Source organism: Kogia breviceps, chromosome 6 (assembly GCF_026419965.1).
Source record: "Kogia breviceps isolate mKogBre1 chromosome 6, mKogBre1 haplotype 1, whole genome shotgun sequence".
Classification (NCBI taxonomy): Eukaryota; Metazoa; Chordata; class Mammalia; order Artiodactyla; family Physeteridae; genus Kogia; species Kogia breviceps.
This window is the reverse complement of record NC_081315.1, coordinates 120,462,139-120,489,148: the sequence shown is the minus strand read 5'-3', so window position 1 is coordinate 120,489,148 and position 27,010 is coordinate 120,462,139. Positions and strand designations below refer to the sequence as shown.

At 38.3% G+C, this 27,010-nt stretch overlaps 1 protein-coding gene across 5 annotated transcripts in view; it reads right to left on the bottom strand.

The window, feature by feature from the left end:
- The window catches only part of ANK2 (ankyrin 2), a 689,273-nt gene that overhangs the window by 576,995 nt on the left and 85,268 nt on the right, over positions 1-27,010 (bottom strand). For 2 of the 5 annotated variants that reach the window (XM_067036514.1, XM_067036521.1), the window contains exon 1: positions 4,512-4,675. The exons of 1 other annotated variant lie outside the window; for it this stretch is intronic. The gene's annotated coding sequence lies outside the window, so the exon portion shown is untranslated. Of the gene's footprint in view, positions 1-4,511; positions 4,716-27,010 lie in introns of those variants that run through there. 2 more of the 5 variants (XM_067036530.1, XM_067036517.1) reach the window with 2 other exon arrangements.

Here is a 27,010-nt window from a genome sequence, read left to right as displayed (position 1 = left end):
TTTTAAGTTGGTGTACAAAAATCGATAGAAGTCTATAGTTGAAACAAGAAGCATAAGTTATAAGAGAAAGCGCTTTAGACTTCGAAAGACCCGGTTAGAATCTCAGCTAACAAGTCATGTGCTTTGGTGCAAGTTTACCTTACCGTCTGTGAAATGTCCATAAATAAATGAAATGTTGGTAGCCGGTATAGCATATGGGAAGTGCTGAGCATGTGGTAATTGCTATTGTTATTATTATTATTGCTTATGATACTTCCTCAAAATATGATAAAAAGGCACAAATCAAATGGGGTAAGATTAAAATAAAGGATCTGAGTCAGTAAAACACAATACTGAGTCTTGAATGATAGAATTGTCTTTACACCTGAGGACAGTAGATAGTCGTTTTCTCAATTAGTATACACAGAACTGTTTTTCTACCCAGTCTTCTCAAAGGCTGGGATGTAGTGGTGCTTTCAAATGTAGTGTTGTGCAATAGATCTTCATGCCTTCTTTTCCATGCTCAAGACAAAGGACAAAAATATGCTGAAGACCTACACCAAACCCAAAGCCCAAAAGACAATAAAGTTTTCACAAGGAAGCCCTCCATCTAAACAGTTTAGACAGTTGGGTGTAAATTAGGTTTAAGAGATTGTTCTAAAAAGCAGCATTCATTAAAACAGACTGGAGTGTAGAAGCTTGAATTCATGATCAGAAAAAAATCAATCTATAACTTCCATTGACCCCAAACTGCAATCTCAGATTTCACATTGAAGCTGGCAGAGTTACTAGCACAGTAAACAGTAGCATCTGGCTCTCATGTGGGATGGTGTATACAATGGACTGATCCATAACTTTAGTCTACTTTAGACATTTAGATGGATGGGCTAAGAGCCCAGTGTGTTATAATAACCCTGAAAAGCTTTTGGCTCTGGCTGTGAACACATTAGCATTAACTTAAATCTGTTGCTTTGTTTACCACAAGAGGTATTTTCTTGTGCTTTCAGCCTAAATGGAACGAGTTAAAGGCACCCAAGACCTAAGAGTGAAATTTACAACCAGGACAGCAGCTATTCACTGTATTGAGGCTCCAGTGAACATCCTTTTTTTTTTTTTTTATTTCCTCTTAAGTTACATCTTTTTAAAATAAGTGGTACCTTTATTTGGAGTCTCTGTCTCTCCACAGTGGAACATTAATGCCTAATTTCCCTTTTCTGGTTTTTTCCCCTCTCCATAACCTGAAGCTGAAAATAAAAAATCAGAGAGTTCCTTGACTATGTCACCATTTAGAAATGTCACACATGCAGCCATTTGTTTCTAAGCTAGAGAGTGCAGGCTCTTTAGAACAGTGTTCCAATTATTCTTGTTGAAACCACTCAAAGCTACCAGAACTAATTTCTCCCAATATATCACTATAGTTTAACGTCTAGAATGAAAAGATGCCCTCACTGGACCAGTAGAAACTGATTATTGCACATTAAGGATATAATCAGAGGGCCTCTGTATTGTAGTCAAGATTTCTAAAAAAATGTAATCAAACCACACCCAATCTAATTACGTGTTTATTGCTTTTACAAATAGCATTAACACAGACAAATTACATGTGACACTTATTCATATTTATATTGATTTCAAACAAATATGTGAATCTCACCCTGACTAAAATTAGACTGAATGATTTACAGATGGGCATTCTAATACCATTAAGGAACATCATAACATTGTGTTACATTTTAAATTTCATTATACTCATAAGCAGGCATTGTAGTATTCTGTATATTCTATCACTCAATCAGTAAGTATTTTTTGAAATCTCTTTGGGGTCTAGCAGTAATCTAAGGAGAGGAGGTCAAGCAGAAACTTTATTTTAAATTAAACATCCCTTATACCTGGTTTTAAATATGTCACCATAAATAGGGCCTGCATAAACAAAGAACATTAATATGACTCCGAAAACTGCCCAAATGGGAAGAAGCTTCTACATGATCTTGTGGTATTTGATTTGCCAAAACTGAACAATAATCCCTTTATTAATTAGGGTGCTCCTCATTTCCGGTACGGCAAGATTGGAAAACTACTGATCAGGTATTTGAGAGCTCATCACATGACCTGCAAAGAATATATACATGCTACGCCCCTAAGAAAAAGAAACTTAATTTTCTCTTTAAGGACTTTCCAACCTATTCCAAGATATTCTTAGGCCAGTGACGTGGCAGTGGTTTCACTATTCCAGCAATACCATAGCTAACTAAAAAGAAAAAGAACCTGAAATTGAAAAAACACCTAAGTTTGTAGGAAAATACTCTTTCCTTAAGTTACGTGACTGCAGAGGTGCACTGAGATCTAGGTTCTGGTCCTGATTCTGTCACTCATCACATGTATAACTCTGGCCAGTTGCCCCCTCTGTAAAATCAGGGGGTGAATTGTCAGTCCTGAAGGTTTTTTTCAGCTCTAAGTTCCTAACTGTGCATGCCTTCCCTGAAAAGTGGTATGGGGTATAGATGGCCTCTCTGCATTAATCATAACCTGCCCAAAGTAATGATGAGGACAAGGGAACACAAAGACAGTAAACGGAGCTTGTGCGAGTGACATGGGGAAATGGGTAACTTTTCTTCCATTTCTTTTCATAGCAGTGTATTAATTTTTGAAGAAAAGAAATTCTAAAGCTCCCATAAATGGGCATCTCTACCCTGAGAAGCACGACTTGTTTGCTTACAGAGAGATGAGGGCTCCTCAAGTTTCTATCCAAGGAATCAACACGCCCAAGCATGGGCATCACTTCATCAGGCTTCCCCTCAGAGAGAGATGGTGTTTGGCACATGGCCAGAAAAGGGGGTGTGGTCTCAGGCTGGTCAGAGAAGGCAGAGAGAGAGGGCTGGGTCAGTAATACCTCTGAAAACATTCCTCACGCTCCGCTCACCTACTCTCTCCCCCGGCAGAGTACCAGCTGCATTTCCTCTGCCCTTTGTCAGCGGCTCTGAAATAACTCACAAATTTACAAGCAGGGATAGGGCCCTTTCCAGCATAAATCTGCCTGCACTCAACAATATGGAAGGAGGACAAGGTAGGGTGGGGCAGGACGGGGGGAAGCTCATTTTTCTATGCTTCATTTGATTTGGTTTGTACTCTATTCCACAGAGCTCATGGGATGAATTGGAACCCTTTCTGCACTGAGTGCTCATGCAATTCAGTGGAATAAAACGGCAAGTGAATAATCCATGTTCACCACACTATGGGTGGGGCAAGCTCTTGTCTGTTGTTCCGTGATTTAAATCATCTCTTGCAAAAGGCTGTAAAACAGAATAGACCTCATCTCAGCTTACTTCCTTTGCTCCCATCTCACCATCTTTCCCACCCAAAAGTTTCTTCAGTGGCTACATGTTTCTGGAACTGGTCTTTGGCCCCAAAGCCTACAGTTCGTGCAGAGACTCACAGAAAAGACTAGGGTTATCCCTCAAAATAAAACAAAAAAAGGATAAATATTTTACAATGCTTAAAGATACAGCCTAATTATTTATTTGCTATTGTCTTTCAAGTGGGCATCCTATACCTTGACCTAAAACTCTGTCAAGTTTTCATAGAAAAGTACGAAGGCAAAGAAACAATTTGTTCTCCTAAATTTCCCTTTAAAGTCCCTTCCAACCACACACACTTATTTTCAGTCTCTAAAACAAATTTAGTGTCATATGCCCAGGAGAAACTGTAAGATGTTATTGAATTTATTCCCTTGCTCTCCAAAAAGCCCACACCTAAACATTGCCAAGGTGAGGATCTCTTCTGATGCATGAGTGTGGGAATGTGATGCTTGTTACCAGCAAAAAACCAAAAAGCAGTGCTTAGAAATCTGTGCTCTCGCACTTCTCACTGCTCTTTAATTGGGCTTTGGAAGCAGGCAACAATTTGCTTGCTGCGAAAAAGGGGAGAGAACTCCATCATTCTTCCACTACCGGCACCTGTTCTGCCAGCTGACCCCACCTAAGATAAATTAGACCGTTAAAAAAATGCAATTTACCAGTAACTACCTAAATCTACACGCTCCTCACTGCTGGTTCACCCTCCTTCCTCTCTCACCACCCGCTCACCCAAAGCAGAAAACAGGCAGCAACCACTAAATATTTATCCAGCTCAGACACAGCCAATATCTTAACAGAAGCAGTGCTTTTGACCAAGAGAGCCACCACCCTCTTTCCCCTCTCCCTGCTTACCATACAGAGAATACCAAGTCCACTCATGGGTCTGTGAATCTGAAATCAATTCGCTTTAACCAGCTCTAACAAATCTACCCTACAATTACAAAAATAGAAAATGAAATTCAGAAAGACACATCACGTGGAGAACAAACAGGAATCAGGGCTGGGGGACATTTGCACATCAGTGCTGCCTATGAACTCCAGGATGGCACAGAAAGCAATGCTGCCCAGCCCAGATCTGGGAGAGCGTTTTACAAAGGGCTTCCAGGAACCCCCATCAACACCAGTGCTTCCTTTCCGCTTCCAAAATGCTCTGAATAAAGACCTTCTTTAAGCACTTACTGGGAGCAGCAGCTTCTCTCAGCAATGTGAGTCACGCAGCAGGAGGGGTCCCAGAGCAGGGCAAATCGGAGAGCCCCCAGCTTCCCAGCAAGCTGATGTCTAGGAGACAGTAGCCCAGGAGCCGACTTTCCCATTACAGCCTCAGACTGTAATCCATGTGCTTTCGGCGGGCCAGTCCCAGCTGCCCACAGAGCACCACATGATCTGCTCTGACATCAGATCAGCCAGACGTGACAGCCCATCGGCCAGCCTCTTCCACACTCATGGGTTGCATCATTTGGGTGCCTTTAGCTTGCCTTTAAGCAGGTGGTACAGAGTAAGGAACTGTTGTTTTCTCACAAAATGGGTTTTTTTGCCTGATTCCTTCTGTTTCTAACAGAAGGAAAAAATAAGTAAGAAAGCACTTGGATTCGTTTGCAGCCAGAATTTATCAGCTATATGGGAAGTAACTGGACTTCCACACCTGGTTCAGGGAAGGTGATGAATGAGCCACTGTCAAGATGCCAATACCAGGGGGGTGATTTCATCTGCAAATCACCACCACCTCCCCCATGTTTCTGTAGATCATCATGTATATTATATATATTATATATATCATAAAATAGCAGTGGGTTTTGTGTAGACTTTATAAGCTAGGCACCACTGATGTTAGTTCATGGAAGAAGATCTCAGGGAGGTAACCATTAGACTCAGTGCCAATTACAATAATTCCACCGTGAGGGCACTCATATACAGTCCAACAGAAATGACTTGTAGATCTGGACGGACAGAGAGGTAAGTAGGTAGAAAGTCAGGATGATCTATTCTTGCTTGTGTTCATTCATTCAATAACTACTTATTGATCACCTGTTAGGTACCCAGAACAAAGGGGGAATATTAAATTGGGGGGGTGAATATTTGAACAATATGCATAGCTTCAAGTTCTTTTTTAACTTGGCACAGGGCTTCTAATTCTATTTCTGTAATATGCTGTGGAAGTAATAGCTTTATGAAGGCTTTTTACGATATGTTCTGCGTCGAATACTGAATCTGAAGGCTGATAACAAAACCATGTTCTACCCTAATTTCATTATGATAAATGGGGATCAATGTAACCTTTAAGGTAAGAATAACCAAAATTATTAAGCTTTTATGAAGCAAAATAGCCAAGCTAGGCAGCAAGAACCAGAAATGTATTCTTCCCTAATCAAGAGGAGAATTCACTCTGTCTGCTTTAACTATATTACTTCCTGTGAATTTGGTTAATCAACTGCATTTCAGATATTTATGTGGAAACAGGAGCTCCCTAACCAGCTTAGAAACCCATTGAATGCCATGTACCTCGGTATTATTTACAGTGATTTAAACATAATAGGTGTTCAATAAGTAGTAAGAATAAATGAATTGACTCAAACAGTTTTGTTCTTTATATGGCTTATTCCCAATAGAGATCAAATGGAAATTAGTTGCCTCATGGAATCTCATATTGAATTCCACAGTCACAAGCAACCAGGTAATCTTCTCAGGGGTAAACATCACAAGTTTGATGCAAAACAAATAGATGACTTAAATATTACATATAAAATAACAAATAGATTATTAGATTAATAATTATATAGATAATAGATTGCTATTAGATTAGATTGTTTCCATAACAAAGAGGATATGGAGACACTATCTAATCACTGATATTATAGCTTTAATAAATGCATAAGAAAACAATACAGTCCACTTTAAATATAAAGAACAAAGCTGAAAAGCTGCTCAACATCACTAATTATTAGAGAAATGCAAATCAAAACTACAATGAGGTATCACCTCACACCAGTTAGAATGGGCATCATCAAAATCTACAAACAACAAAAGCTGGAGAGGGTGTGGAGAAAAGGGAACCCTCCTGCACTATTGGTGGAAATGTAAATTGATACAGCCACTACGGAGAACAGTATGGAGGTTCCTTAAAAAACTAAAAATAGAACTACCATACGACCCAGCAATCCCACTACTGGGCATATACCCTGAGAAAACCATAATTCAAAAAGAGTCAGGTACCACAATGTTCATTGCAGCTCTATTTACAATAGCCAGGTCATGCAAGCAACCTAAGTGTCCATCCACAGATGAATGGATAAAGAAGATGTGGCACATTTATACAATGGAATATTAGCCATAAAAAGGAACAAAACTGGGTCATCTGTAGAGACCTAGAGACTGTCATACAGAGTGAAGTCAGAAAGAGAGAAAAAAATATCATATATTAACGCATATATGTGGGATCTAGAAAAATGGTACAGATGAACCGGTTTGCAGGGCAGAAATAGAGACACAGATGTAGAGGACAAATGTATGGACACCAAGGGGGGAAAGTGATGGCGGGGGGGATGAATTGGGAGATTGGGATTCACATATGTACACCAATATGTATAAAACAGATAACTAATAAGAACCTGCTATATTTAAATAAATAAATAAAATAAAATTTTAAAAAAACAAAGCTAAAATGATTTTGGTTATTCTGTAGGAAAAAGCATATTAATAAACTAAGATACAAGAAAATGAAAATGATATATTTTTCTACTTAAGAAATGTCCTTTTGTTTAGTTTCTTGGCATTTTGCTCACCTTTAACTTTATAAACATAATTAACTTGAACATTTTAAAATAATACTTCCCAGAAACGTGTCTGTACCAACACGCCACTTAGTGATCTCTTGCCATTATCTCTTACTATATGGGATAAGTAAAGTGAGAAATTTGGCCTCACAGACAAAATGCTACTTCCAAATCTATACAGCTAATAAAAATTTAATATTCAAAAGACTATCACTGCTCCTGCTAAAACCCTAGTTCAAACTGTATCATCATTTGTCTCCTAGACTATGGCACTGCCTCTACTCTGTCCTCCATTCAGGAAGCAGAATGTTCTTCTTGATCAAATTGAATCACTCTTTTACTTAAAACCTTCCACCAGTTTCCCATCTCATTTAATTCCTTACCACGGCCCTTAAAACCCTTCAATAATAGTGTATAGATGTTTCTCAAGAGCCTTTCCTCTCTAGTAACATATTGAACATTACTCTCCTTGACTGAATTATTGTTCTTTAAGGAATTAATACATTTTCTATAATTGATTTATTTCATTAGGGTAGACTATCAGAAAATGGAATTATTGCATCAAAGCATATGGTCTTCTTCCAAAGTAATAATGTTTAAGCTAGATACATAGTTGACTGTGCAAAGACTAGAGCTCCCAACGTCCCTTGCAGCTGGGTGTGGCCTTGTAAGCAGAATTCTACCTCTCTTGCTTAAAAGAAAATTGCTTGTCTTAGAGTTCTTTTTTTTCCCCTTCATGCAAACTGGAACACAGACTTGCCTGTGACCGAGCTTCAACCACACAGCTTTAACACTTTGGAAATGGCAGAGCAAGAGAATGGAAGGAAAAGTGGCCCCTGAATAACGACAGAAAGCAGAGCTCTTCTTCCAACCCAGACCACTCTCTATGGACTGTTGTTATATGAGAGAAAAATAAATTTGTTGTTTTAAGACATTTTATTTGGTACCTCTTTGTCACAGAATCTTAGGCGCTATCCTAACTAGTATAAGTGGTCATAACTTTCTCTTTTTTTTTTGGATCACAACTTTTTAATATTACAACTTAATTCATATTGCACACTTAGCAGAAAGCCAAAAATCAAGTGACATTTCCACCAATGTGTACAAGATTACAGTTTTACTGCATTCTTGTCAACACTGAAGCTTATTTCTTTTAAAGAAAATCTACTAAGTTGATTAAGGAAAATAGTAGTATATGTTCTCTCTTTTATTATTAGGAAGTTAAACATGATTTAGTGTTCATTTGTATTCCATCTTTTGAGAATTGCTTATTCATGTTGTTTTTTCATTTTTCATTTTTTCAAAATGCCCAGATTTTGAAACCTAAATACCATTACCTCACTAAAAAGAGTCAGGGTTTTTAAGGGAAAAGGCTGATTTCAGATCTGAGGCCGAGAAGGTACAAAGTAAACTTGGGACATTCTCTTACGCCAGAAAGAAAGGAAACTATTGAAGAGCATTGGCGTCGTGTCAAAGGACATAGGAATCAATTTGGGGAGGCTCCCAAAGGCCAGTTTCATCAAAGCATCTGTTCTACTTACTATGGATATATAAGAGCCACACCAAACCTGACTTAAAACAACATTTATTTTTGCTCAAATCTTTAGTGTCGGAAAGGCTCAGTGCGTCAGCTGGTGTCTACTCAGTATCAACTGAGCATCTCAGAAGCTGGAGGCTGGGGACTTCCCTGGTGGTGCAGTGGTTAAGAATCCACCTGCCAATGCAGGGGTCACGGGTTTGATCCCTAGTCTGGGAAGATCCCACATGCTGCGGAGAAACTGAGACCGTGCGCCACAACTACTGAGCCTGTGCTCTAGAGCCCGCACACTGCAACTACTGACCCCCCGTGCTGCAACTACTGAAGCCCACGCACCTAGAGCCCGAGTTCCGCAACAAGAGACGCCACCGGGGCTTCCCTGGTGGCGCAGTGGTTGAGAGTCCGCCTGCCGATGCAGGGGACATGGGTTCGTGCCCCGGTCCGGGAAGATCCCACATGCCGCAGAGCGGCTGAGCCCGTGAACCATGGCCGCTGAGCCTGCACGTCCGGAGCCTGTGCTCCGCAACGGGAGAGGCCACAACAGTGAGAGGCCCGCGTACAGCAAAAAAAAAAAAAGAGAGAGAAGCCACCGCAATGATAAGCCCGTGCACCGCAACAGAGTAGCCCCCGCTCGCCGCACCTAGAGAAAGCCCGCACGCAACAACAAAGACCCAACACAGCCAAAAAAGAAAAAAAATGGTAGAGGCTGAAATCTACTGACAGCTTGTTCACTTGCATGTCTGTTGTTGCCTGGACGTGAACAGCTAAGGAATGGAACAATCTGGACTTCTTAGTTAACTCTCTTTGTCTCTATGGTGTCTTTTGATATGCTCTTTTCAGTGCAATGTCTTCAAGGTGATCAAATTTCACCAAACACTCATGTCCCAAGAGAGTGCCAGGCAGAAGTGATGGAGAAGTGTCAATATCACATTATAAGAAGAACATGTGAGACCAAATATATTGGTGTAGCCTTCTTTGGTAAATGTAATCACAGCATAATAAAGAATCCTATAATTGACTGATGTACTTGAATATATAAAAATCCTAATGATACTCAACACAGGGAAAAAACCCACATTTGCCACTAATTGAGATGACAGTTATACCAATTCCTTACTCAAAAACTGGTAAAGTGAGAAATTTAAGTATGAATTCTTTCTTTTCTACATGGGACTCTATTTCAGAGTAAAAATTAGCTCCAGTTGATGAGGGGAAGCTCTTCTTGACAGAAGAATTCCAAGCAATGAATGCAAAAGGACTGAAGGAAGTGGAAAAAAATCACCATTTTTCAACTTGTAATGGAATAAGTGGTTCAGGCAAGAATCAGAAATGGATGCTGAAAGCATTCAATATGAGGTTGACAAGGGACTGGATACTAATCTACCACAAAGTTATCAACACACAGAATATTTACTTGTCTCAAGGGGAAAAATCATAACTTTACAATGGAGTGATGTGGCAATTTTCACGTTAACCATTAATCCAGTGATGGAGCTTAGATTATTAAAAAGCAAAACATCTAGGTATTATGCAACCCCTAAAATAAACAATATAATATGCACAGCACCAGGTCTTCCCTGGTGATCCAGTGAGTAAGACTCGATGCTCCCAATGCAGGGGACCTGGGATCAATCCCTGGTCAGGAAACTAGATCCCACATGCATGCCACAACTAAAAGCCCACATGCCACAACTAAAGATCCCTCATGCTGCAACTAAAGATCTCGCATGCCACAACGAAGACCTGGGGCAGCCTAAAAAATAAATTAATTAATTTAAAAATATATATATTCACAGCATCACCCATGAAATATTCTTGACAAGAATGTTTTACCTGACTTTAGTCATAACGTGAGATCAAAATTTCGGGTTTACAGAAAATACGGTGGAGAGTTAATGAAAAGTTAAATGAAACCAGAAGGAAACAATCATGTGAGTCCAGAGGGTGGAATTACCAGAAAATTGACCCAGTCTCTTCAACAAGTAAATATAATTTTTAAAAAGGGGGAAATAGAGAACGGTGGAACTTTCCTGAACTAACAGAGAAATAAGACATACAATAGCCAAATGGTAAGAGCCATGTAGGTCATTGACTAGATCCTGGTTTGGGCAAATTAGCTAAAAACAAACAAATAAACAAACAAACAAAACAAACCACACCCTTTGGGGACAACTAAGGAATGTGTACTGGGTATTACAAGATATCGAGGAATTTTTGCTAATTTTTTAGATGTGATAATAATAGTGTCATGCTTAGGAAAAATATCCTTATTTTAGAGATGCATACCATAGAATGTAGAGATAAAACGACATGACCGTAATTTATTTCCAAATGTTTAAAAAGAAAATTAAGTAAATACAGCAAAATGTTAATAATTAGTAACTCCTATATAGGAGTATGTGGGTATTTGTCACGCTATTCACCCTATTTATTTTCATATTTGATAGGTTTTATAGTAAAACATAATAACACAGAAAAGTACTTCCCAAGTCCAGGAGTTTTCTAAATATTTACTTCTAATTTTTCTAATTTTTATGGTTTGATTTTTTTTTTAACCATTTAACAATTTAAGTTACCTGGACTGTTTTTCGCAGTATTTTGTCTTTCCCCAATTATGAAAGCAATTGCCCTAAAAAATTATTAAATAATCCTTCTATTTCTCCTCAATTGTTATACTTTTTTTGTCTTTTATTAAATATTGATATATTAGTCTATTTCTAAGAAAACTATTCCATTGATATATCTATACCAGTGTCATTTTAATATAATTATTATAGCCTTATGCAATGATAAAACAACCTTCTCTTTTCAATATTTAAAGCCATTATTGCCCATTCGTTTTTCTGTTGTTATTATATTCATAAGTTTGGTTTATTTTTTATATTCCACATATAAGTGATATCATACAGTATTTATCTTTGTCCATTTGTTTTTTGGACTAATTTTTGACATTTGCCCCCAACCTCCAAAAAAAATCCTATTTTTGTTTGTTTTCTATTGGGGTTTCATTAAAATTGAATTGGAAAGGATTGTTATCTCTATATTACTGACAATTAATACTTAATCTCACTCAAATTTTAAGAGCTCTAGTTTTAATTCCTCCTCATATTGAGTTATTATGTGCTTTCTTCAAATTCCTCAAGCCCACAGTTTTAGTTCTGCTCTCTGGAGTGACATAAAATTTGTGAACTCCTTCTACATAATTGAAGAGCGCAATTATGTTCCCAGTTTATTCAGCCGTTTCCTGTTTGACATGATTTTTCACTCTCTTCATTGTCCTGCTTACCCACTTTGAAATATGCTCCACTTTGTCAGTGTTTCCTCTTGAAATGTGAAGCACAGATCTAAGGACTCAAGACTCCAACTATATGTGATCTGAGAAGCACAAAGAAGGAATTATTATTTACTCTATCCCGAACACTCAGCTGTTATTAATGGAGTCTACATTTGTATCCAGTCTTCTTGGCAGTCCTCTACACTATTGGCTCAGAATGAGCTTGCAGCCAACTAAAATCATTAGAACTTTTCCACTGAATTGTTCTTAAAATAGATCTACATTTTCTTGAATATAAGCAGACGAATGCTGAATCTATTTGTATATATATTACTATATGTACCCTTGTGAAATGTCATCTTTTCAACATTGGTCCATCATTTCAGCCTAACTATAAATCCAAATCTTACTTTTCAAGGAATTAAAACTTAGTCATCAGCAAATTTAATAAACATGTCTGACAAAGAGTAAAGAACCAAGTCCAATGACAAAATAACCAAATGCTTCATTCTGGGGTATTGCCCAAGGCAGAGTTGAAATAGTGGATCTTTAGCATTTTCTTACCAACTAGGAGACCTAGGAGAAAAATGAGCAAGGTTACTTTGATCTCACCTGCTCATCGTAAACCCATACTGATTCCTAATGATTATCTCTCCCCAATCTGAATGCTCATACACCTGCTATTTTAAAATTCATTCTAAATTTTGCTGAGGACCAACGTCGAACACAATTATACATCAAAATCCAAAGTTTGTCCCCTTTCTGAAAATATGAATAAAAGTCACCCATCACCTAGAATCTCTGCCATTCTCCAGCTCTCCTCAAAGAATAATGACTGTGAATTGCACTTACACATTTTTCATTGCTCTGCTATACCATTCCTTAAGTCTAGAGCCATGAACTTATTATGGTACCTGCATGCACTTCTGTGAAGGTGTTTGCATACACATTTGTCTCCTCAATCAGATTTTAAGTTACTTAAACAACACTGAGTCACATTCAGTTCAATTCAACCTACACTTAATGAATGTCAGGTATTTTAACAGCAACTGTAAGAGGAGACAGGGAGGCAACAGCGAAAACAACAGAAACAGAGACACAGAACAACACAGTGTGTACAGGGACTAGAAACAGTTCTGTACTACTGGACTGAGAATTATGGAGTAGCAGGAAATAAGGATGGAAGGTACCTTTTAAGTAACATCCTTTAAGTACCTCTTAAAGACCTCAATCAGAGAGTCCCTTGGAAACCATGCTGAGAAACTTCAACTTTATCCTTTAGGAGAAAGTTGAAAACAGGCCACCCAAGAGCCAGGTTCCTCTGCAGTCTCATTTTGTTTGCCCCACACAATCTCAAAAAAAAAAAAAAAAAGATACAGAAATCCACAGACTTATCTACTTTGTCACAGTCCCTACATCCTTGTGGTCTTAAACTGCAACCAGAATATTGGCTCTTGGTACACTGGACCTTTGTCTGGATCCTTTATAATGGGCTCCTCAATGCCTAGGTCAGTGCCTGAGGCATACAAAGCATCAAAAGACTATGTTGCTGTTGGTGGGACTGTAAATTGACACAGCCGCTATGGAGAACAGTATGGAGGTTCCTTAAAGAACTAAAAATAGATCTACCATACGACCCAGCAATCCCAGTACTGAGCATATACCCTGAGAAAACCATAATTCAAAAAGAGTCATGTACCACAATGTTCATTGCAGCTCTATTTACAATAGCCAGGTCATGGAAGCAACCTAAGTGTCCATCGACAGATGAATGGATAAAGAAGATGTGGCACATATATACAATGGAATATTACTCAGCCATAAAAAGGAACAAAATTGGGTCATTTGTAGAGACATGGATGGATCTAGACACTGTCATAGGGCTTCCCTGGTGGCGCAGTGGTTGAGAATCTGCCTGCCAATGCAGGGGACACGGGTTCGAGTCCTGTTCTGGGAAGATCCCACATGCCGTGGAGCAACCAGACCAGTGAGCCACAACTACTGAGCCTGTGCGTCTGGATCCTGTGCTCTGCAACAAGAGAGGCCGCAACAGTGAGAGGCCCGCGCATCGCAATGAAGAGTGGTCCCCGCTCGCCACAACTAGAGAAAGCCCATGCACAGAAACGAAGACCCAGCACAGCCAAAAACAACAATAAATAAGTAAATAAATAAAAAAATTTAAAAAAAAAAAAGAGTCATGTACCACAATGTTCATTGCAGCTCTATTTACAATAGCCAGGTCATGGAAGCAACCTAAGTGTCCATCGACAGATGAATGGATAAAGAAGATGTGGCACATATATACAATGGAATATTACTCAGCCATAAAAAGGAACAAAATTGGGTCATTTGTAGAGACATGGATGGATCTAGACACTGTCATAGGGTTTCCCTGGTGGCACAGTGGTTGAGAGTCCGCCTACCAATGCAGGGGATGCGGGTTCGTGCCCCGGTCCAGGAAGATCCCACATGCCGCAGAGCAGCTGGGCCAGTAAGCCATGGCCGCTGAGCCTGCGCGTCCAGAGCCTGTGCTCTGCAATGATAGAGGCCACAACAGTGAGAGCCCCACATACCGCAAAAAAAAAAAAAATGAAACAAGACAGTGTCATACAGAGTGAAGTCAGAAAGAGAAAAACAAATATCCTATATTAACATATATATGTGGAACCTAGAAAATGGTACAGATGAACCGGTTTGCAGAGTAGAAATTGAGACACAGATGTAAAGAACACACGTATGGACACCAAGGTGGGGAAGTGGCGGGGGCTGGGGGTCGTGGTGTGATGAATTGGGAGATTGAAAAAAAAATAATAAATAAATAAATAAATAAATAAAAGGCCACGGGTTCAAGGCCCAATCTGGGTTGCACAATTTCAGTGGGACACCCCACATTTGTAGTCAGCTGAGCAGAAATGTGGGGTAGCCTGGGCAACCCATTTGTGGCTGGTGTCTGACGTAGGGTAGCCTGGTGGGACAGAGGGGTATGAGCTAACTCTGATAGTATCAGAGTTGAATTGAATTTTTGGATACCTAGATGATGCCGGAGAGTTGGCGAATTGGCTGTTGATGTTGGAAAAGATACCATGTATTTGGTGTCAAGGAGGATACAAACTTCAAAACTGCCTACTGTGTGGAAGTGGGCAAACCACAAAATTAACCACAGTTGTTTTTTTTTTTAACCGCAGTTTCCCCATTTATGAACTGTGCATAATGCTTCCTTTGCAAGGTTATTGTACAACTCAGAAAAATTATACAGCAACCTCAAATAAACCTTGACTTTCATAGGTTAAAAAATAAATAAATAAATAAATAAATAAATAAATAAATAAATAAATAAATAAATAAATGAAATGCCCATCGCTAATCATCAGGGAAATTCAGATCAAAGCCACAATTAAATATCACCTCACACATGTTAGCAAAAGAACAATAGATACCAAGTGTTGGTGAGAATATGGAGAAAAGGGAACCCTCATAGACTGTTCGTGGGAGTGTAAATTAGTACAGCCATTATGGAAAACATCATGGAGATTCCCCCCAAAATTAAGAATATAATTACCACGCAATCCAGCAATCCCACTTCTAGGTACATACACAAAGGGCACGGGGTCAGCGTCTTGAAGAGATATCTGCACTCCCAAGTCATTGCAGCATTATTCACAGTGGCCAAGATATGGAAACAAGCTAAGTGTCAATGGATGAATGGATGAAAGAAAACGGGGTATATATATGCAATAAAATATTACTCAGGCATAAAAAATATATAATCCTGCCATTTGTGACAACATGGTTGACCCTAGAGGCCATTGTCCTAAGTAAAATAAGCCAGACACAGAAAGACAAACAATGTATGATTTCACTTATATGTGGAATCTAGAGAAGTCCAAACTCATAGAACCAGAGAATAGAACAGTGGCTGCCAGGGGTTGGGGGTGAGGGGAATGGGGTGATGTTGGTCAAAAGGTGTAAACTTTCAGTTGTAAGATAATAAGTTCTGGGGATCTAATGTACAGCATTGTGACTATGTTAATAATAATATACTGTATACTGGAAACATACTAAGATAGTAAATTTTCAATGTTCTCACCACAAAAGAAAAAAAATCAAAAATTGGTAACTATGTGAGGTGATGGCTGTGTTAATTAATTTGATTTTGGCTATCCTTTCACAATTTATACATAGAATAAATCATCACATTGTACAACCTTTAAAAAGGATTATAAATAGATTAAGTTTATTTTAATTATCATAAGAATTTTTGATTACTTAAGAAATACCCATTTACATACGATTAATGATATTGATTTCAAATTATTCCTATTTAGTGACATTTTCTTGTGCTTTGTTCCTCTGTCTTGAAGTACTGCCAAAGAATATATGTCAAAATAGAGAATGTAATTTTTTCAGTCTTTCTTTAAATCAGATTTTAACTAATTCAGACATCTTTCCCGATTAGTTTGTGAGGCTGACATCTATGATGTCACATACAAGACTTGGGTTCTTCTACTGAATACTTCTCATCATAGACAGCGATCTTGGTAGAATAATTAGGGAATATTATATAACGTTTATGATTCTAGACTCAAAACCCTATTCTGCTACTTACTAGCTAAAGGTAAGTTACTCTACCTCTTTGTGCCTCAGTTTCCACAACTATAAAATGGAGATTAAAATAACATCAATTTTTAGAGGGTGTAGAGAGAATTAACGTTAGTTAATGGGTATAATGTGTTTAGTATACTACCTAGCATGTAGCAATGGCTTTATAAAGGTTCATTGCTATAAGAATCACAATTGAATCCCTAATTTTTTTAGATATATTTTCTCTATATTAAAGATATTATTTTTATATTACAATTATCAATAATTAATATACTAATAACTGGTATTTATATAAATAATACAACAATCTTTAAAGAAGGTATAAGAGAAAAGTGAACTTTCTAAGCCATGGTACTTGTGAAATTTACTTTTAAATTTTAAAGAATTTTCAGGTCCCAAAGTAATAATTTTTGAGGTGCACAATGAAAGAACAACAATAAATGCTTATTGATTGACCCGTAAGCAAACACGTAATCTTCCTTCTCTGACACATTTTGTACATTTCCCTGACCTATTTTTCCTATTCATTCTTCTTTCCTCATTCTTATGTCTTCATACACTTTTAATACATACAGTTTTCTTTGTCAATGAAACCTCAGTAAAGCTGGAAGAAGAAAAGGCTCTCTCGGCTGAGTTGCTGGACTGGACCACTTCATTGGTTCACACTACCTGTTATGAGGATGGGCAACGAACAGCAGCTGCTACAGATGCCTTCTGGTTTATTCTCCTCCCATAAAAATGTTTGAAGCTTAACTGTAAAATTTTCTTTTTAAAAAAATTTTCTGTTTCTCTGGCACCTGCACATCATTCAACATCCTTATGATGCAATTAAACCTGAATTTTCGAAGCCTGCTTTTCCTACAAACCATGGTCTAACTAAGCCCAGCCCTCCGTTCCTTGGCAACTTCATATTCAGGGATGATAGGACCACATGGTCATGCCCCCGACTCAGTGCCAGTCACTTCCACGTTTCCAACCTGTTCCCCCCTGGCATTCAGAATCAAGTTCTGGATGTCCATTCTCTTGATTGATTCCTTGCTATTCTGAGAGGTGAAATTAGCAGCAAAGCTAGTTGAGCGTTCATGAACTGCTTCGTTTTTAGCAGAACAAGACTACCAGAAGTTATATTTACCAGTCTCTGTACCTATGTTTCAGTTTATACTTGGAAAATATTGGCCACGTCCTCTATCTTACCCAGCTTTCTATAGCAAGCTCCTTTAATCGTAGAAGTCTCGTTTTGCTCTCCTGTCATTCATATACAAAGGCTTATCATTCTCCACTTTCTGGATTCTTTTGGAAAGATATAGTATCTTGAAATTCAGTGCTATTACTACCACACCCCTGTTTTGCTGTACAAATGCACACATACTCATAAATATACACACACAAAACAAAACAACCAGAGCTGCTTATTTTAAACAAAGTATTGTTTTAAAAACTGTGAGACCGGCCATGCATTGATGATTGTGGAAGCTAGGTGACCCCTACATGGAGCTTCATTACACTCTTCTCCCTACTTCTGAATATATTTGGAAATTTCAATAATAAAAATACTCTTTAACTATTTGTAAAATTATTAGGTTATTTATTTATTCACCAAACATCCATTTTATGAAATGCTGCTAAACAGTAATATGAAGATTAACACATGATCTCTATCTAGGGTTACCAAATAAAATATAGAATGCCTGCCCTATCAAATTCGAATTTCAAATAAACAACAAACAATAGGTTTTCAGTATATTTAAGATATTTATTGTCTCAGATTTCTGGAGTTAAAGAGCATGAAATCAGTTTCACTAGATCAAAATCAAGGCGTTAGCAGGGCTGCACTCCTTCCCAAGGCTCTAGGGGAGAATCTGTCCCTTACCTCTTTTAGCTTCTAGTGGCTTTCAGTATCCCTTGGCTTGTGGCCACATCACTCGAATCTACAAGGCCGACATCTTCAAATCTCTGTCTGCTCGACTTTTACATTGCCTTCTCTCCTGTGTGTGTGTTAAATCTCTCTCTGCCTATCTCTTATAAGGACACTTGTAATGGCATTTACAGCCTGTCTGGATAACCCATCTCAAGATCTTTAACTTCATCACATCTGCAAGGATCCTTTTTCCAAATAAGGTAACATTTGAGGGTTCCAGGAATTAGGACCAGATACCTTTGGGGGTCATCGTTCGGCCCACCACAGGAGCCATGATAGACATCTATCAGGGAACACTGGAAAAACAGAGAAGGAGTTGACAGTTCAACTTGAAAGGAGATGGAAAAAAAGCAGATGCCAAGAAAGGTTTTCTAAATCAGTGATGCCAGAGGGTATAAATAACTAAAGCAGTAGTGATAATAACAACCAGTAATCAGACCAACCATAACAGACATTATCTATAAATATCCACTACAGCCTACCAGGGAGTGCGGTTAACAGGTATAATGTTGGAGAATAAATAAGCAGCAGCAACTGAATGACAAACATTCTTTACACATGGTTCCTGATATACCACTTAGGGAGGCAGGAAGGCAGAAACACCTGTTCCATGTAGTTTGTGGAGTATCCCCACCCCTCCTATCTCACTTCCAGTCTTTCTTTTTTCTTTCTATGTCTTCTGCATTGCCCTTCAAAACTTCCCCAACATTTCAACTACTTTTTTCAACTCAATGTACTCAAAATTTTTACTCAATTATTTGCTAAATGATTTTCATTTTATTATTTCATAAAAATAAAGTGCTTTGTGTCAAAAAAAATTCTAGCAATATAGAGGTATATAAAGTAATATTTCCCTCTCCTCCGACTAAACCCACTTCCCAAAGATGAGCACATCAACAGATATATCAAGACCTTATCTATGTATATATAACCATGTATATATTTAAGTAAATAGGAAAGAGCAATCGTTTAGCTGTTGGCAGAAAGTGATAATCAAGGGCTTCCCTGGTGGCGCAGTGGTTGAGAGTCCGCCTGCGGATGCAGGGGACACGGGTTCGTGCCCCGGTCCGGGAAGATCCCACATGCCGCGCAGCGGCTGGGCCCGTGAGCCATGGCCGCTGAGCCTGCGCGACCGGAGCCTGTGCCCCGCAACAGGAGAGGCCACAGTAGTGAGAGGCCTGCGTACCACCAAAAAAAAAAAAAAAAGAAAGAAAGTGATAATCAAAACAATGCTACCTCAGCACATTATGCTCCCAAGAAGCAGCAAGTTACATGCTCCTGCTTGTTATATGCTTTGGATCCAATCCCACAGGAAATATCTCTACTTCACAAATTATTTATTTTATAGTGGCATCCTAAGAGAGGATTGGCAATAAGGCAAGAATTAAAACATCAACAACAATAATTTCCCCTAATCTCCCCCTAAACTTTTCACCCCAAAAGCCTTCTTGCTTGTTGCACAGGCACCTCAAATATAAATTATCTAAAATTGAACTTACTCTCTTCCCTAGGAAACCTGATACTCCTAGTGTTTTCCATCTAATCCAGTGGCCAAGCCAGAAACCAGGGAGTCACCCTTTTCCCCCACGTTGTATATCCAGAAAGCTACCAAAGTTCCAAAGAGGGATTATAATATCCTAGATTAGTGAGCTCCTGCTTATCTCTCTGGCTTCATTTCACACCCTCACAATTTGGTCTCAAACCATCATGTTCACATTTTTTCATTTTCTTAAGAGTGTATGCTTACCCACGCTGGGACTTTGTATGTGCTGTTTCTTCTGAAAAGAGTTTTCTCTCTCTTTGCTTAGCTAACTCCTATTAAATTGATAGGTCTTAATTTAGCCATCAGTTTACCCAGGAGGTCTTCCCCCTGATTCTTCTGGTCTGAGTTAGGGGTCTCTTTTCTGTTCTATCTCAGCATCCTGTGCTTTCTGTCACTTATTAATACTTAGCAATTATAACTGCCTATTCATTTGTCTTTCACCACCACTAGACCACAGGATCAGTTCACCTTTGTATTATCAAAGTATTATCAAATACTACCTAGCCTAGTAACGGGGACACAGTAGGATCTCAATAAATACTTGTTAAATAAATGGAACTAAATGGGTAGAAAGAGCAATGCTGATCCCAGTAGCAAAGGTACTGTACACTTTTGTTCAGGGAGGCAGTTCAATGTATGGCTTCAGTGTAATAAACAAAATGGCAGCATGATTGTTTACAGCATTTTGTTGACTTGGGCATAAGACAAATAAACCCAAACACCACCACCCCGCCCCCTTGCAAATAAGCCCATTCCCCTACAGGAAGAAAACCAGACTGTGATTCAGCTGCAAATTTTTTTCCACCTTATCTTTCTGAATTTATACAGAAAGTAAGAGCAGTAATGTAATGGCAGAGTTGACTGATTCCTGCATGTTTCTGCCATTATCATGGTCCAGTGAACAGTCCTCAGCTTTGCAGGCTCAGAAGCTCAATTTTACTATTTCACTCAAAAGTGGAAAGTCACTGAGGCAGACTTTCTCAACAGAGGTTCTTCATCTGAACACAGAATACAGAAAATTATGAGAGATTATTTCTCAATTCTCCCAAGGATGGCAAATAATTATTACCATTCTAGATGCAAAGAGAAGTTAATTCATTACATGCAACAGACGCCTAATAACCATTAGGGCTTATTTCACTCCCAGAATTCCAGAGGGCTTGAATCCCATGAAGTAAACTATATATATATATATATATATATATATAGTTTATACATATATATGTATACATGTGTGTAGGTATGTACATGTATTATATTTACTAATTGGTAAAAGAAAATACATGTGTCACAAAAACTAGAATATAGTATCTAGTTATAATGTGGCTAATTATATTAATTATAATGTGGCTTGAAAAACATGGACTCTAGAGCCAAAAGGATTAGATGTTTTTAAGGATCCATTCATTAAGCTGTCATATTTTGGTGACTCAGCTTCCCTCCTTAGAGAGATAGGAGAGTGTGAGCTCTTTGAGAGAAGGAACATTTGTCTTGGCTTCACTTTTTATTGAAATTTGAACTCCTAATAATGAACATAGTGCATGGTACACACTCCATTTCATTAATGGATAGATGAATAAATTGTATTGTAATACTTCCTGGATTATATTCTAATGATATTTCATTTCATATATGAAATGTGAATTCTTGCTCATTCATTTAACAAGCACCTACTATGTGCTTGAAGCCTAGACAGGTTATGCATTATACATCATTTCTTCAGGATTAATTTACCACTTCACATCCATTAGGATGACATTAACAACAACAAAAAAAAACCAGAAATAACAAGTATCGGCAAAGATATAGAAAAATTGGAAGCCTTGTGCAATGCTGGTGGGAAAGTAAAATGGTGCAATCACTATGGAAAATTTGGGGATTCCTCAAAATATTATAAATATAATTATCATTTGATCCAGTAATTCCACTTCTTGGTATATACTCAAAAGAATTGAAAGCAGGGACTTGAACAGATATTTATACACCTATGTGTCTATAAAAGCATTATTCACAATAGCCAAGAGATGGAGGCAACCCAAGTATCCATTGACAGAGAAATGGCAAAACAAAATGTGATATACACATACAATAGAATATTATTCAGCCACAACAAGGAAGGAAATTATGACACATGCTACAATATAGATGAACCTTGAAGACACTGTGGTAAGCAAAATAAGCTGTTCACAAAAGCACAAATACTGTATGATTCCACCCATGAGGTATCTAGAATAGTCAAATTTATAAAGACAGAAAGTAGAATGGTGGTGACCAGGGGCTGGGGGTGGTGGGGGTGGGGAGTTATTGTTTAATGGGTATAGAGTTTCAGTTTGGGAAGAATAAAAAGTTATAGAGGGAATTGCCTGCCGGTCCAGTGCTTAGGACTCGGCGCTTTCACTGCCAAGGGCCCAGCCAGGTTCAATCCCTGGACAAGAAACCGAGATCCCACAAGTTGCTTAGCGAGGTTAAAACAAACAAAAAAAAAGTTCTAGAGATGGATGTTGGTGATGAATGCACAACACTGTGAATGTATTTAATGTCACTAAACTGTACACTTACTTAAAAATTGTTAAAATAGTAAAGTTTATATTATATGTATTTTACCACATTTTTTAAAAGATTAATACAGTTGTCCTTTCTGATCCTGTCCCTGGATCTTGATATCTATCTTACTTTAGCATCTGTGGCTCTTGTTCATCTTTCATAGAGAATAACAGTAACCCACCTTACCTGAGCACAGGGAAAAATCTTGGATCACTTCACCCTGGAATGAAGGCCTCGTTATCATCATGTCAAATTTCTAAGTGATATAGCCAAAGATGAGGCTCCCGGGAATTGGAACTAATTGGATTTGCACTGCTTGAAGTTAGAGCAGGGGTCAGGAAAGGGACACAGTGGAGAATGGTCATCTCAATTGTATTTAAAGGCAATGTCCACAGATGGCTTCTGTAGTAGCCCAACATGCTCTGTCCCCACTTCAGTTATTCTGCAGTTTAGTCTCCAAAGAAATCTGAAGGAAGAGGAATTGAATTTGTAGGGAGACAGGGAGGGAAATAAGACGTGTAGCATGTACCATATACTGCCATTGGTGCTTGACATTCATTATTTCATCTGATTCTTATAACAAACATATTATTATACTCATTTCATAGACGGCCAAATTAAGGCTCAAAGCAATTAGTATTTCCCAAAGTCATTTGCCTGCAAGTCCTAGGACTAGGATTCAAACTTGACTATTTTCTAATTCATATACCCCAGGATCATTTTATATTGTTCCGTCTCACAGTTGCCTATAGAGTCGATTTCTGCCATTGGGTCCTCCTTGGAAAGCGCTATGTTACCCTGAAATTAAAAATCTTTTAATAAGATTTAAAGAGTTTTTTAATAAAAAACTTTTATGCTGGCAGGAAAATAAGGCTCCTGCAGCAAGTTCATTCTTTGATGAAAGCACTTAAGAATTGATTCTCAACTAGAATAATTAGAGGCAACAGAAGAAAGTGCTTCTTACCCCTGCCTTCAGTACCTCCCTTGGCTCAAGAGGAAAACAGCCACCAACTCATACTGATGAAAGAAATTAAACCTGATGCCTGCAAATCACTAAGTTTAAATTCAGGCTTGGATATTGTACTCCCCTACAGGCATTCTAGACCTTGTACGCTTAATTATATTTAAATTGCATTTTCAGGAGTATTTCTTATGGGATTGATTTTACTTTATTGGCTAAGAATAAGCAAAGCAATAAACAAATAGGATAACTATATACTCTGTTTTTATTACTCATTTAAGTAACTGAATATCTTCCAACAAGTGACCTGCTCCTCTTCCAGACAACAGCAGACTTGTCTATCAAAATACTGCATTAAATACATCAAATTCTTATCAATGAAATCTTACTACACAGAAATTGATTTTATGACTTCCAAGTTAGAAAGCTACACAAATAAACTCAACTGCATGAAAACTTTCCAAAGGATTTTCATGACCTTTTATGGCTTGTCCTAAAATGAAATTCACTTTTGTCATAGAAGCACTTCAGAGTCTCCTGCATTGTTAATATATCTTCCAACACATTGGATTGTGGTGGGGGAAATCAACAATTCATTATTCCACAAACCCCACCAATGAAATGCGATGAAACCCGACAGGGTTGGGAAGGCAGGGGAGCTGCTAGTTATTCAATGGAGGAAATTATCTCATTTCCATCTGAGCTTCGGTCTTCTCATCTATGAAAGATGGAATTGAGCAAAATCATCTCTAATTATATTCCAGTCTTTGAGCTTTTATGATTTGGTTATTCAGCAATGTGATAAACCAAGATACAAAATAGTTCCTATCTAATTTTTAATAACTAATGGCATGATGAGATAAAACTCTTAACAAAGGGTTTGCAGGGTAAATAATAATGATAAAAACTACTTGTAATAACTACTTTTCTAAGTTATTACCGTATAACTAATATGCTTATAATTAAATTCTTTGAACAAAATATAAATAATATTCCAGGCTTTCACATCAATAATCTTGATATGAACGATCTTAACACCTTCACTTTTGGCTCGTTTGTGACTTGTTTTAATTTCTTGGGCAAAATAATTTAATAAATGGCACCAAAAGATAAAAAAACTAATTTGAAGATTTTTTTATATTTTTAATACTTTTAGGTTCTTAACTCTAAAAATTGAAGTTCTTTTTAAAGTAAACCACACTGTTGTGGTTTTATTTCATAATTTTGGATCAAAAGGGATGAGTTCAAGTTATCCAAAAAAAAAAAATTTAGTTTTGAGGTAACAGATGGTAAGTTTAAACAGAATGCACTCTTTTCCAAGTGTTCTATAATAAGCATGTATCAAATTTATAATAAAACAAAAACAAAAGAATAGCATACCATGCAAATAAAATTCACATTCTCCTTTATATCAGGACAAAACTTTTCTATTTCTCTCCTTCCTTTTGGCCCTTCATTTCTCTAGGTTTGTAAAATAGTAGCAAATCAACTAAGCAGGGAAGGTAGAAAATTATATGATGTGTAGCATCTATACGTTTCTAACATTTCTTGTCACAAACCAAATTTTTTTTCTGCTGCAGTTAGCATAAAGTATAAATTTTTGTGAGACTCAAAGTAAATACCAAACGCCTAAGATGACCATCCTCCTAGTAGCCAATCTATGGTCATCAACAACACTGAACAATGTAGACTATCATCTATTTTTCATGCTAAAAGGATTCAAATTCCAATGCAATAAACCTGTATATAAGAACTTTTTGAAGGGCTTCCCTGGTGGCACAGTGATTAAGAATCCACCTGCCAATGCAGGGGACACGGGTTCAAGCCCCGGTCCGGGAAGATCCCACATGCCGCGGAGCAACTAAGCACGTGCTCCACAACTACTGAGCCTGCACTCTAGAGCCCACGAGCCACAGCTACTGAGCCCAAGAGCCACACTACTGAAGCCCGCACGCCTAGAGGCCATGCTCCGCAACAAGAGAAGCCACCACGATGAGAAGCCCGCGCACCGCAAGTAAGAGTAGCCCCCGCTCGCCGCAACTAGAGAAAGCCCACGTGCAGCAACGAGGACCCAACACGGCCAAAAATAAATAAATAAATAAATAATGTTTTCAAGTCATTCAAATGTTGATTGTTATTCGGTCCAATTCCGATATCCTAACAGAAGCAAAATTTACCTCACTGCCTACTGAAAAAGGAACTCTGTCAGGACGTGTTGAAGAATAAAATGAAATGAGGTTTATGTTCTCAAAAAGTAGTTATCAACATCCAATAATTACACAACATATTATAACGTTATTATGAATCTGTCCTTTAAAGAACCAGCTACATGACAAATACATATGTATTCCCTTTATTTCTGTTATTTATGAAGAATAAGATATTTGGAAATTCCATCTAGGTAGATTCTAATATTTTCAATTCTCATAGCTAACCAAGTACAGGCAGCTCTAGAGGTAAGAGGTTTTCTTTACTTCCACTTTGATTTTCCTACACATGCCTACCTTCAAAAATCTACAGCTTGACCTTGTTCCTTCAGATTTAAGAAAACTGAGATCATCTGGCCAAGCCTCCCCTAGTTTGAGGATCACCTCTAAAACTTTCCTGGCAGATGGCAACCAGTTTCTATTTAAACACTCCAAACACAGCGTTCTCCTGTTTTGTTTCTGTCCCCCCAAAATTCATATGCCAAAGCCCTAACTCCAATGTGGCTGAGATGGAGCTGCTTAGGAAGCAATTAAAATTAAATGATGTCATAGGGGCCCTGATCTGACAGGAATTAGTGTCCTCATAAGAAGAGACACCAGGGCTTCCCTGGTGGCGCAGTGGTTGAGAGTCCACCTGCCGATGCAGGGGACGCAGGTTCGTGCCCCGGTCCGGGAAGATCCCACATGCTGCGGAGCGGCTGGGCCCGTGAGCCATGGCCGCCGAGCCTGTGCGTCCGGAGCCAGGGGCCAAAGCGGTGAGAGGCTCGCGCACCGCAAAAAAAAAAAAGAAGAGACACCAGAGTACTCACTCATTCTCTCTCTCCCTCTCCCTCCATATATGTACTGAGGAAATACCATGTGAGGACATAATGAAAAGGCAGCCATCTACAAGCCAGGAAAACAGCTCTCACTAGAAACTCAATCAGCCAGAACCTTGACCTTGGAGTTCTAGCCTCCAGAACTGTGAGAAAATAAATTTCTCTTGCTTAAGCCACCTAGGCTATGGAATTTTGTTTTAGCAGCAGACTAATACACCTTGCTTCACAAGGTGGCCAATTCCACGCTCAAACAACTAGAAGTGTTGGAAAGTTCTTATTTTAAGCAGAAATCTGCTTTCTGCAGCTTCCACCCGATAATCCAATGTCTGCCTTCTGGAGCTACATGAAATAAATTTAACCTATGTTCTCAATTTAAAAAACGACTACATGAAGAGTCCCCAATATTTTAACAACTCTTCTCTATCCTTTAGCCTCTTACTTAGACATACTCCAATTTACCAAGACTCTCTTTAAAATGTGGCAGCTACAAAGACTCCTTAAGTA